Source organism: Vombatus ursinus, unplaced genomic scaffold, assembly GCF_900497805.2.
Source record: "Vombatus ursinus unplaced genomic scaffold, bare-nosed wombat genome assembly UNPS02014821.1, whole genome shotgun sequence".
NCBI lineage: Eukaryota > Metazoa > Chordata > Mammalia > Diprotodontia > Vombatidae > Vombatus > Vombatus ursinus.
The window spans coordinates 39,571,647-39,585,499 of NW_020954599.1; positions in this window are offsets into that span (position 1 = coordinate 39,571,647).

Sequence of the window (13,853 nt, forward strand, 5' to 3'; positions counted from 1 at the left end):
ATAGATAGATAGATAGATAGATAGATAGATAGATAGATAGATAGATAGATAGATGGATGGATGGATGGATAGAAAAATAGAGGGCACAGGATGAGTTGATGAGGAACGGATGATATCTGGGGAATAAAATTAAGGGTTGAGAGAGGATTATACTGGGAGGAGAAAGGGAGAGGTAGAGTGGGGTAAATTATCTCACATAGAACAGACAAGAAAAGATTTTTACAGTGGAAAGGAAACAGGGGGAAGGTGAGAGGGAATGAGTGAATCTTATTCTCATCAGATTTGGCTTAAGGAAAGAATAACATGCACACTTGATTGGGTATGGAAATCTATCTTATCCTACAGAAAATAGGGGGGAAGAGGACAAGAGAGCAGGAGGATGATAGAGGGGAGGGCAGATTAAGGGAAGGGACAATCAGAAGCAAACACTTCCAAGGAGGGACAGGGTCAAAAGAGAGAATAGAATAAATGGAGGGCGGGATAGGATGAAGGGAAATATACTTAGTTTTTCACAACAAAAAAAGAAATCATTTGGTTCAGTACAAAAAAAAAAATGTCTGTACCATTTCAAATGGTACACCACCAATGTTTTAGTGTGCCCACCATTGCACAGCACCTTTATCATTGATTATTGCCAAAAATGGCAATATCACCTTTTCCAATTTTTAGAGTGTAAGGTGAAATATCAGGTTGATTTTTCATTTGTATTTCTCTTATTTTGGTGATTTGAAGAATTCTTTCACATGGTTGATATCTGAAAGATTTTGTTATTTTCTCCAGCTCAATTTAGCAGCGTGTGAATAGAAGTGAAGGTAGCAGATGGTGCAAATAATCCAAGGTTGGGGCGTAGCAAGGCAAGATTGATGAAAAGATAAAGACAGAAGAACAAGAATAAAGGGGCTTTTCAAATAATTCTATGACAAGATGAGAAGATGGCAAATGATGATCAGAGTGTTGCGTTGGCATCCTCTTCATGTCAAGAGGAAGTAAGGAATATGTCTGGTAAAGTGGGTGAACACACTGTGGAAAACTTTTGGGGACAACATGGACAATAAAAGCACAAAATGTTCAGGCAAGGATGAATTGTAATATGCATTATTTGAGTGACCTCCCAAGTTTGAGTAGATCATTTGCTAACCATGTGCTAAACTCTGTTGTTGTTGTTGTTGTTGTCGTCATTTTTATATATTTCACTAAAGGTCTTCAAATGCTATTAGTCTGATCTACTTTTAGTGCTATCTAAATTTGCCATCCTAATGTATAGCTCTAGTAACCCATTCTAGTTATTAGATGTATAATGCTGCCCCACTGGCTTTCCTAGGGTACAGAAGACCTCCTTGTAAGTATGTTAGCTTGTTAGTCTGTCTAGAAATGGTATTCCATGACAGGATCTGGAAATGTGTCTTTTTCCCCTTCTAGACTTAAAAGAAGCTAAGAACAGAGATACCTAAGCTCACCTCTGCTCCTACACTTCTGATATATTTAGAATAGCACATCACTCCATTTTCAGAAGCCATTTTAACACCAGCCTTACCAGTTGCCTTGCTACTTTGACTTAGAGATTTTAACCCCTTCATCTTCAATTTCTCCTATAGGACCTGTTGTGCTGATTAGTGAATGCTTTATCTGGCCCTCTGTCTCCAGCCACAATCTCTACTTCCCAACCTTCTCCTCAGTCTTGCCAACAGTCTTGCAGTGACCTCTCCCCTCCATAACAGTTTTAGAAGGATGGTCAAATCAACTCTCACTATTACTGGTAGAGGTGTGTCAAGCTAATCCCCTACGATCCAATCCTGATAACTTTCTAAACCAAAGTGCCCCTCCTTTGTAGATTTTAAACCTGCTATTAGGATGTTCAGCTCTTTGTGTGCAAGAACTATCTTTGCTTTTGTATTTCTATCTCCAGCACCTAGCAAAGTTAGATAGCTAGTTAGCACATTATACCTGTTTTACACTTTCATAAATCAAGTCAATTAGTTGTAATGGGGCAAATGTAATCAGTGTAGACTGCCACTTAAGACAATGCATGATCAAATGATCCCTCCATTACATCAACTCTGATGAAGTTCTTTTCTGAGTTATTATTTCTGGTATTTACTGTAACTGAAATTGTTCATCTTAACAGTAATAGAGAGCAGCTCTTTTTCTCAGAAAGTAGAAGCAACTTCAGCATTGTGCTGAGTAAACAGTCTGTAGGATGTAATGCCATCATAAATACATTTAATTTAAATTACCCAAACTGCCTGAATCATTCCATTTTTAATCCCTAGACCCTTTTTGTTGGGAAACATTTTGATTAGAATTATACTTAAAAGATGCTTGTTATTAACAATGGTAAAGACACTAACCCAGTAATGTGGGTTTATGGTGCTTTGTTGACTAAAAACAAAGTTGAAATGGAATACTTCTGTGTTTTTACAATAACACAGTCAGGCTGCCCATTGAAGCTACTGGATTCTGTAATCAAAAAGAGAATTCTGATGACTTATTTTTAACAACTGTAAAAAAAGATAACTGTTCAGCTCCTGTATGTCTAATTTGATGTCCTTTACTGTAAAGAAAGGCTTTACAGTAATAATTGGCTCACCTGGCATTCTATCAACCAAAACTCTATCATCTAGCATTTTTACATTTCTTCAATACAATGATAACTAAGCATTATAATGAAAAACCAAAGTCATTGAAATATTCCTCACACAACTGACACAGAGTGAGAGCAAGAGAATCAGAAAAGCAATATATACAATGAGTGAAATAATGTAAGAGAAAACCACACCCAAAAGAGCAGTTGGAATCAGAGGAATTTCAAGGAATCTGAAAAATTTCAATGACAACTATGGCACTCGAATACAAGTGATAAAATAAAGAAACTGAGACCTTGAGTAGTTGAGCCTTATCCAAAGTTCCACAGGTGGGTAAGCATCAAAGCTGAAATTTAAGATCAAATCCTCTGACCCCAAATTCAGCATTCTTTCTGTTGAGAGCAAATAGGGTTAGGCATGTATATCAAAAAATTACCTTGGCAGTCCCCCCCCCCCCAAAGCAAATGATATTAACAAAACATTTTAAAATAATAGAAATCCTTATGAATCACTGAAGAACAAATAAAGCATTTTGACCTTATTTTTTATTGTATATTTATTTTACCTTATTTTCATCCTTTGCAAATTTGTTAATTTATGTAAATTAGTCCTAAATTAAGCAGATAATCTATGACTCAGAATAGGAGAACTGGAAAGGACTCCAGTTGTTATCTAGTTTAACCCCATCATTTTAAAGCCTAGAGAGCTGAGGTGACATGCTCAAAATCAAAAACAAAACAAAACAAAACAAAAGACAAAAACAAAAACAAAACCCAGAAACAACTGGTAAATGGTGGAGCAAAGATTTTTCAGAATTCCCAGATAAGGCCCTTTCCACTACCTACGTACTGCCTCTAATACAGCAGAATATACTCTCATGCTAACCACTACAGATAACTAACATTTTATTGTAGTCTACATTATAAAAAAAAAAGGAAAACAAAAACAACCTGTTATGATCTCATTAGCATCATTACTCAATAGAAAATAAACCTTTGAGAATATTGTGAGGTAGTTTTATACAGTGCTTTGCTGGTAATGTTCAATAATCAACTCTCCAAAAAATACACATGACACACTTTTAAACTTAGAATGACTTACTAATATTTTCTCTACTGCTTTTTTATACAAAAATATAAATCAAGAACAGATTTGTAGTGTATATGGATTTCTGAGGTATAAATTCTTGCACAGAATATTTAATAATTGGCTCTTATGCTCCTGGATTCAGCACAAGTCTCCTGACTTCAGGTCCTTTCCTCCCTTTCCTCCCCACCATGATGACCATGATTTCATTCATATCCATCATGTACCAGTTGTAAATTCTCATACATTTCTGAGCTGTTGCTGCTACTGGTCTTTCACTGTATCCAGTCTGCTCCAATTACATTTCTGCAATCTGATTCCTGTGTCACAGGAAATACTTCCTCACTGGCTCAGTGAAGCATATTATCTACAGGCACATTAGAAAAATAACCTTTCTTTATAGACAAGGTACCATGTTCAAAAGTGATGGCCATCAGATGGTTTCCATGGTGTTCAACAACAACAACAACAAAAATCCAGCATAAAACACATTGACAAAGTAGAAAGAACTGAAATGTTCTTACTTTGTGGTTGCGGGACATCACACTACAGTGAAAGGGAACTTTGTATCAAACAGGTATAAGAGAGTTTCCATTTGTCTAGTTTGCTACAACCTTATATGGTAATGTACGTGGAGTATGTGGAGTTCTGAATTCTCCTGATTCATCACTTTTAATTGCCTTCTAAAAAGGAAACAATAACCTTTTAGGCGCTGATATCTCAAAATAAATTTTATTGTAAATGTTTAGAAAATAGTACCAGAGAATATTTGATCTTCTGGAGGTATCTGACTTCAGAGAAGACATTAGGTATACGGTTGCTTTGATCTGATCTGGAGTCTTCAAAGTTTCCCCATACTCCTGCATCTTAGTAGCTGAGACACGTTGGACTAGGTTTCTTTGTGTTTTTCTAATCTAAATTTGACATGAAAGAACTAGACTCAGTCACAACCTGTACAGAACATGTAATATGTCCATAAATGACATGGAAGGGTCAAAAGAAAATACGTATGTTTTGCATTCAGTCACATTTATTAGGGGTAACTCAGTTCTACTTATAAAAGTTTAATGAACATATGGTACCTCCATTCACTGTCATGCCAAAGATCCCTCAATTGTAGATAACTAAGCATAATATGCAATCAACCTTCCCATTTTCTTTCTTTTTTTTGACAATAATTTTTTTTATTTTTGTATTGATTTAGTATTTAATTTTCCACTAGCTACATGTAAAAACAATTTTTAACATTTTGTAAAACTTTGAGTTCCAAAGTCTCTCCCTTCCTCTCTCCAACCCCCCCACTCCCCATTGAGAAGGCAAGCAATTTGATATAGGTTATACATGTGTAGTCAGGCAAAACATGTCCATTATAGTCATCTTGTGAAAAAAAAAAGACAGAAAAAAAAAGAAAGTAAAAAAGTATGCTTTAATCTGTATTCAGACAACATCTGCTGTTTCTCTCGGAATGGATAGCATTTTTCTTCATAAATCCTTCAGAGTTGTCTTGGATCATTGTATTGCAAGAAAAGCTAAGTCATTCACAGCTGATCATCTTACAATATTGCTGTTACTTTGTACATAGTGTCATTTCACTTTGCATCAGCCCATGCAAGTCTTTCCAGGTTTTTCTGAGAGCATCCTACTCATCTTTTCTTACAGTACAATGCCATTCCATCATAATTACACACCACAACTTGTTCAGCCATTTCCCAATCAATGGGAATCTTCTCAATTTCTAATTCTTTACTCCCAGAAAAGGGCTGCTATAAATATTTTTATACATATAGGGCCTTTGCCTTTTTTGTGTTTTTTTTTAGTCTCTTCTTGGATACATACTTAGTAATGGTATTGCTAGGTCAAAGGGCATGCATTGTTTTACAGCCCTTTGGGCATAGTTCTAAACTGCTCTATAGAATGGTTGAAACAATTCACAACTCACCTACAATGCATTAATGTCTCATTTTTCCCACATCCCCTCCAACCTTTGTAATTTACCTTTTCTGTCCTATTAGTCAATCTAATAGGTATGAGGTAGTACCTCAGAATTGTTTTAATTTGCATTTGTCCAATCAATAATGAGTTAGAATATTTTTTCATATGGCTATGGATAACGTTGATTATTTCATCTGAGAACTGATTATATTTTTTGATCATTTATCACGTGGGGAATGGCTCTTATTGTTATAAATCTTACACAGTTCTCTATGTATTTGAGAAATGAGACCTTTATCAGAGAAATTTGCTTCAAAAATATTTTTCACAGTTACTATTGCTGACTATTTCCCCCATCCTATTCTCCCTATCCCCATTTATTTTATTCTCTCTCTCCTTTCACCCTGTCCCTCCTCAAAAGTGTTTTACTTCTGACTATTCCTTCCCCTAATCTGCCCTACCTTCTGTCACCTCCCCTTCTCTTTTCCCCTTCCCCTTCTACTTTCCTGTAGGGTAAGATAGATTTCTATACCTAATTGCCTGTGTATATTATTCTCTCTTTGAGCTAACTCTGATGAGACTAAGGCTCAATCACATCCCCCCCTCTCCCCCCTCTTCCCCACCACTGTAAAAACTTTTTCTTGCCTCTTTTATGTGAGATAATTTACCCAATTCTACCTCTCACTTTCTCTCCCAGTACATTCCTCTCTCAATCCTTAATTTTATTTTTTAGATATCTTCCCTTCATATTCAAGTCACACCTGTGCCCTCTGTCTATATATGTTCCTTCTACCTACCCTAATAATGAGAAAGATTTTATGAGTTATAAATATCATCTTCCCATGTAGAAATGTAAACAGTTTTAAGTTCCTTATGATTTCCCTTTCCTGTTTAGCTTTTTATGCTTTACTTGAGTCTTGTATGTGAAAATCAAATTTCCTATTCAGCTCTGGTCTTTTCATCAAGAATGCTTGAAAGTCTTCTCTTTCATTTAATATCCATTTTTCCCCCTCATGGATTATATGGGGTAGGTGATTCTTGATTTTAATCCTAGTTCCTTTGCCCTCTGGAATACCATATTTCAAGCCCTATGATTCTTTAATGTAGAAGCTGCTAAATCTTGTGTTATTCTGACTGTGGCTCCACAATGCTTGAATTGTTTCTTTCTGCCTGCTTACAATATTTTCTCTTTGATCTGATAATTCAAGAATTTGACTATAATATCCCTGGTAGTTTTCATTTTGGTACCTTGTTCAGGAGGTAATTGGTAGATTCTTTCAATTTCTATTTGACCCTCTAGTTCTAGAATATTATGGCAGTTTTACCTGATAATTTCTTAAAAGATAATGTCTAGGCTCTTTTTTTTATCATGGCTTTCAAGTAGTCCAATAATTTTTAAATTATCTTTCCCAGATCTGTTTTTCAGGTTAGTTGTTTTTCTAATGAGATATTTCATGTTGGCTTCTATTTTTTTTTCAATCTTGTGGTTTTGTTTTGTTGCTTCTTGGTTTTTCATAAAGTCATTAGCTTCCATTTGCTCTGCTATAATTTTTAAATTATTTTCTTCAGTGAGCTTTTGGACCTTTTTTTTTTCCATTTGGCCAATTCTGCTTTTTAAGGTATTCCTCTCCTCATTGGCTTTTTGGACCTCTTTTGCCATTTGACCTAGTCTGTTTCTTTTTTAAGATGTTATTTTCTTCAGTATTTTTTGGGTCTCTTTTAGCAAGCTATTGACTCATTTTTCATGATTTTCTTGCATCACTCTTATTTATCTTCCCAATTTTTCCTCTACCTCTCTTACTTGATTTTTAAAATCCTTTTTCAGTTCTTCCATGGCCTGAGACCAATTCATATTTTTCTTAGAGGCTTTGGATATAGGAGCTTTGACTTTGTTTTCTTCTTCTGAGTGTTTTAATGTTCTTTGTCACCATAAGTTTCTATAGTCAGAGTTTTTTTTTTCCTGTTGTTTGCTCATTTTCCCAGTCGATTACTTGACTTTACTCTTTGTTAAAGTAGGGCTCTGCTTCCAGCGTGGAGGGAGCACTGTCCCAAACTTCAGGGGTTTTGTGTAGCTGTTTTCAGATATACTTTTAGGGATCTGTAAGTTTTCAGTTCTTCCAAGGTGGTATGATCTAAGGAGAGGTGTTTAGTTCTCTTCTGGCCTGTGCTCTGGTCTGTAAGCAACCACAAGCACTCTTTTCGCCCTAGAACTGTGAGGGTCCCCCCCCCATTGTGGCTGAAATCTCTGCTATACTAGTGCTACTCCTCACCCTGGGACTTCCACCAAGGTATGAGACCCAGATCCAAGTGTGGGCAAAACAAAAGAGTCCTGCCTCAGTGCTAGCAAAGAGACCCTATAATTTTTTTCTGACCAGTTGTTCCACCCCCTTACCATCTGTGGGCTGTCCTGGAAGCAGCTTCTACCACTGCTGATTTAGTCACCCCTAAGGCCTCCTCCTGGCCTGCTGGGGCCAGGTATGCTGGCAGATCCTGTGCTGGACTGTGCTGCACTCCCACCCTCGTGCAATAGACCCTTCCTACTGACCTTCCAAGTTGTCTCTGGTGTCTGTGGGACAAGAAATCTGGAAACCACCACTGCTGATAGCAATTCAGTTGCCCTGAGGCTTGCTCTGGGACAGCTGGGGCCAGGTTTGTGAGGGCACAGCACTCCTCTCTCACCTTGGTGCAGTAGAACTTTCTTGCCAACCTTCCAAGTTGTCTTGAGCTGGAAATTTGTTTTGCTCCATCTTTTATAGGTGGTGCTACTCTAGAATTTGTTTAGAGTCATTTTTAAAGGTGTTTAGAGGGTTCTGGAGGAGATCTCAGGCAAGTCCCTGAGTTTACTCTGCCAACCTGAGTCCATCACCCTCCCCACCTTTCCATTTTCAACAATATTTTGTTCCTTTCTCCTGGTTGGCAATATATTTCACCCTCAGACTTCACATAACATTGTTTTGTAGTTCTCTAATTTTCTTTCCATGCAATATTGCTTATATTTTCATTGATGGCATCTTAACTAGATTATAAGCTCCTTGAGGGCAGGTTTTACATCTGATTCAAACTTTGTATTCCCTTATACTTAATAGAAGACTTTTCACACATTAGATACTTGATAAGTATTTCATTGTTGTTGTTGTTAATAGATTTACTTAGTAGAATAAAAGGCAGCCATGAGTCTATTTAAATAATATATTTTCCATAGATAGGTTAAATCTTTACAATCAAGATACTGAGAGATACAAATATAGAGATAACTCTGTAAACAATTGACTCTATTGAAATTAAATAAGCTATAAAACATAGACATAAGTCACCTCTGTTATTTAAATGTCACAAAAATGTCCCCTGCAGAGTCCCAATAAAAAGGAATATTATCTTTGGCTAACAAAGCTATACATGTGCTACTATTTGCAGGTGATATACTAGTTCAATCAATCCAGAAACAAAATAAAATTTGTTCCAAGAAAATCACAGTTATAAAAAAAATTTTGATATGACTAATCACATCTGAAAAACAGCACGGATGAGAAACATTTATTATCCCAAAAAATGACATGTATCCAGACAAGAAACCCACTGAGCTAACTTAACAACATGTAATTACTTAGAAACTATAGATAGATAAGGAGTTCTTATTCTAGTCATATGGTTAGCTCAACTTTATTAATTATACATTCCTTTGATCACTTCCTTTAGCTTCCCCTGCCCAATTCCTTGTTTCTAATGTTTGGAAGACTACCATGTCGACAATAGACTTCTCTATTGACCTTTGTATGATCCCCAACTATGATTCTTTGAAGACAACTTGTATAGTGTTACCTAATACCTCGTCATACAACTCATTTAATGATGCATTTGCTCATCTGGTATTGCAGAATTCATAAGAAACATTTCTGTTTAAATATCACCATGAAAAATAAGTAAATATATCTGCAAATATCTGTTGGAAAGAATAAATTAGAAAAATTCTATGAAAAATTTGATAAGAGCCTCAAAAAAAATCAACATGTAATTTGTTGTTTCATAACTTTATTTTTAATGGTGTACATAGGTAAAAAGAGGCGAAAAAAATGTTGTAAATGAGTTCAGAAGTAATACATGATATAGACAAAAAAACTTTTATATTACATATGACTCAAACACACATCATGAATGTATTTTTTAATGAAATGGGAAAATTTGGGGATGACAAGTCTAAATAACACACAAAATAGAAATTGACTATTTGTTAGAAAATAATTCATTAGTGATATGGAAGTAATTGCTGAATCAGTTGTCTGTATGGTCAGATGAAAGATAAAAATCAATGCAGAACCAGAAGATAGGATAAAGACATCATTTATAATTAAAGCAATTCCAACTTGTTCTACTAAAATAAGTTATCTGAACAAAAGAAAATTAATAATGGGAAATTTTTCAAGGAAAATACATCAACCTTGATTTCAGCAATTTGAATCAGAAGTTCATTATATAAATCAATTAACATAACAAGGAGATCAAAAGAGCCTTGAAACCACCCCAACCAGCAAAAACTTTCTTACTAAAAGGGGAGACAGGTCAGCCAAGTATGACAGAAGCTTAAAATATGAAAATACTTGTAAAATCTTACAGAGGATAGTGGCATTAATATTTTCACACATAAAACAGCTTTTTAGTAACTCTACAGAAGCATGTACGAATGTATGTGTTTTTTTTTTTAATGGTGGTGAGTTTAGATTAGGAAATGGTAGTACCAATTTAACGTATTTCTTCTTAAATTGATTTCTTCCCTTTTCTATGTTAAGTGAATTACATATTTTTCATATCACACAGTTATCATGTTGTGAGGCTTGGTTTGTTATTCTTGTGGCTAGTATTTAAAAAGAGATTTAAGCAAATCATCCAGTCAAATAGAGATAGCTATAAAATTCTGTACCTGTGATCTTTGAGGACACTATCTCTACAGACTCTATAATACTGATTTTCTTACTGCAAAACAGATGGCCCACTTTTTTTGTGATATTGAACTTCCTGAATCCCCTTCATTGATGTTCAAAACATTTTCTTTTGTCCTGATTTTCTTCACAAGTTTGAAAATAGCAGTTTGACTTGAGGCACTCGATAGATGCACTCCAAAGAAGGCTGTGAATTATCTTTGTATCATCATGATGGACTTGCTGTCTAAACAAAGCTCAGCAGCTTATGTTGGTTATACACTGTTAGGCATCAGATTTTTATGTTAATATTTTCTAAGAGACTTAAATTTATTATTCCACTTTTAGAAAATGTTAAGAAAACAATTAAAATCTGCATTTTCAAACAAAATTCCCAGATAAACTATAGCCTGTTAGTTAGAGTGTAATCCTGTATCCTGAAATCCAGTCTGAGAGAGAATAATGATGTGCTTCTGTGAAGATTTTAAGTATCTCTTTCCCAATGCTACACTCAAGAGAAATATTGACTGTTCGTACCAGAAATCATTCATTTTAGTCTAAGTGGGTATACTTGTTGTACTTACTATGCCATAGCATTGCTGGATAGAGCTTTTGCTTTAAATTCTATTTTCCTCTGTAACTGGGTGGCACAGTGGGCCTGGAGTCAAAAACACCTGAATTTCAATCCAGACTCAGATACTTAGTTAGCTGTATGACCCTGACCAAATCATTGAACTTTTCTCTGCCTCAGTTTCCTCAACAATAAAAATGGGGATAATAGCACCTATGACACAGGGTTGTTGTGAGGATGAAATGAGATAATAGTTGTAAAGTGCTTAGCACAGTGACTGACACATAGTAAGTGCATTTATATGCTTATTCCCTTCCATCCCTATGCCCTACAGTTCCCATGTATTACAGAGACTTTGGTTGAATCCTGCAAAGGTGACAAGTGTCATGTGCTATCAATGATCATCAGAGAGCTCTCTTTAACTGTTTGTATGTAATGTACACGTCAGAGTATTTGCACATTTGTTGAGAAATGTCAGTTGCGACAATTGAATATAAATCAATAAGAAAGTGAATAGAAGACTTTTCAATTATATTCCACTTACTCTACACCTAAGAATCACAGGGATTAAGAATGGAAGCATATGGCAGCATATTTTCATACCCCTCCCAGGAACAATGCTAAGGTTGATGTGATTATTAATCCCTACCCAAGGGGTAGAAAGTGGGGTGGGTGGAGTGAATGCAGGGTAGAAGGGCAAATGACGAATCTTTCATCTTGGAGGTCAAGGCAGCAGTCTATGGAGCCTTGGGATCTGACAATTAAGTAGTAATGAGACACATTTGAGACATCTTTCAATACTCAGGCAGGTTAGCTCTTCTACAGCACCTCTCTACTCAGCTGTTGAGTAGAAAGGTAGATAGATGGTGATATGGGATGGTGTAATTCTTCAAAAAGGGTCTTTCATCTTATCCTATTGGCCAGAATGAAAAGGGAGAGTTTTTTTCTATTTAAGGGCCTTGTCAGGGGTCAGATCTAGCTAATGGGGGTGGGGGGTGAGGATAGAGGGTCAACATTCTTGCCATGTTCTCAGAAGTAAAAGCTACTTTATAAATAGAATTTACATGATGTTACTTTTTGTTACTTTAGTATTTCCATGATCCAAAGCAATATAATTAGCCAAAAGACATACACACACTCACACACACAGGCACACACACAGACATACACACACACACACACACCACAGAGAAATTTTGACCTACATCAAGGCTCTCAAAATATATATTTCCATTCAAATGTAATACTAATTTCCACGAGCTCAAAGTCAATAATCATAGATCTATAAGTTGTTAGTAGAAATTATTGAATGCTAAGCATGGGTAAGATGTCTTATGAAAGAATTGGCTCGACTACTAAGAACATCCATATGTTATTTAACAGATTGTTTTTCCTTTAGACACAACTAAGTCAAATAAGTGCAAAGATTTCCAGCTGAATTAAGCTTGTTTACCATGGCAAAATGTGGTGGAAAGTCAACTAATAATATAGTGAAATCAATAGACACAATGTGTTTATATAATTCTGACTATTGCTTCTTCTTTCCTGAAACTTTTTCCTCCACTATAATCCAAGTTGTTGTTTCTTTGTTTTTTTTCATTAAACATTTGTCTATTTTAAAAAAAAAATTTCTATATACTTTCAACATCAAACAAAACATCTTCTTATATAATTATATATTGTGGTTCCAAGGAAGGTTAGTACTAAGGAAGATAAATACACAAATAAGAATCTTTTTACCTCAAAGAAACTTATAATACAGCAGGAGACATGCAAATAAATAAAATGCACAATATTACATTAAGTCCCCAAGAGGGTTATGATTCAAGTCTTGTATAAGGACAATGGAGGAAATAATCACTTCTATGTGGATTGGGAAAGAGGGTCAAGGAATGTTTCAAGGAGAAGGTGATGTTTGACCTCAATATTGTTGGAAAGGTAGAATTTCAACATGAGGAGATGGAAGACGAAAAATTTTCATTAAGAGAGAGATTGAGGGAAGAATGTCTCAAATACCATATAGAGGTGTACAAGTGAAGGACCTGTTTGTCCAAAGGACTTATGATGACAAAATGCTATGCATCTCCAGAGAAAAAACTGATGGAGTATAAATTCAGATCTAAGCAGGCTTTTCATTTGCTTTATTTTCTTGTGTTTTTATTCTTTTTCTTTCACAACTTAATGACTAACATGGAATTGTTTTACATGACTGTACATATATAAACTATATCAAATTGCTTATCTTCTCAATGAGGGCAGAGAGATAGGGAGAAAATTTGGAACCCAATTTTTTAAGTGATGAAAATTATATTTATATGTAAATGGGGGGAAATAAAATATTAAGTTTAAAAAATGAATTCAAAAAGTCATTTGAAAATGCTAAGATTTATTCTTAAATCAAATATTATAAAAATTAGGATAAATGATATTTCCTTAAACATTAACAATATCTCCCTTAACCCAATGGTTGGTACAATAATCAAAGGGAAAACAATAGAAGTATTTTCATTAAAATTGATACAAAATAAGCCTGCCAAATTTTGCTACTTTTATTTGGCATGATACTGAAAATTCTAGCAATTGTAATAATTCACAAAACCTTTATATTAGAGAGGCTAAATAGAAAATGAACAAGTGGAAATGGTATTTGAAAATAATACAATACTCTGAAAAATCCATTTCAACAAAATATTTAATGCAAAAGACAAACAAGTTGAGCAAAATCACAAAATACAAGATTAATCCAGAAAAATATTTTTATTGAGTTGC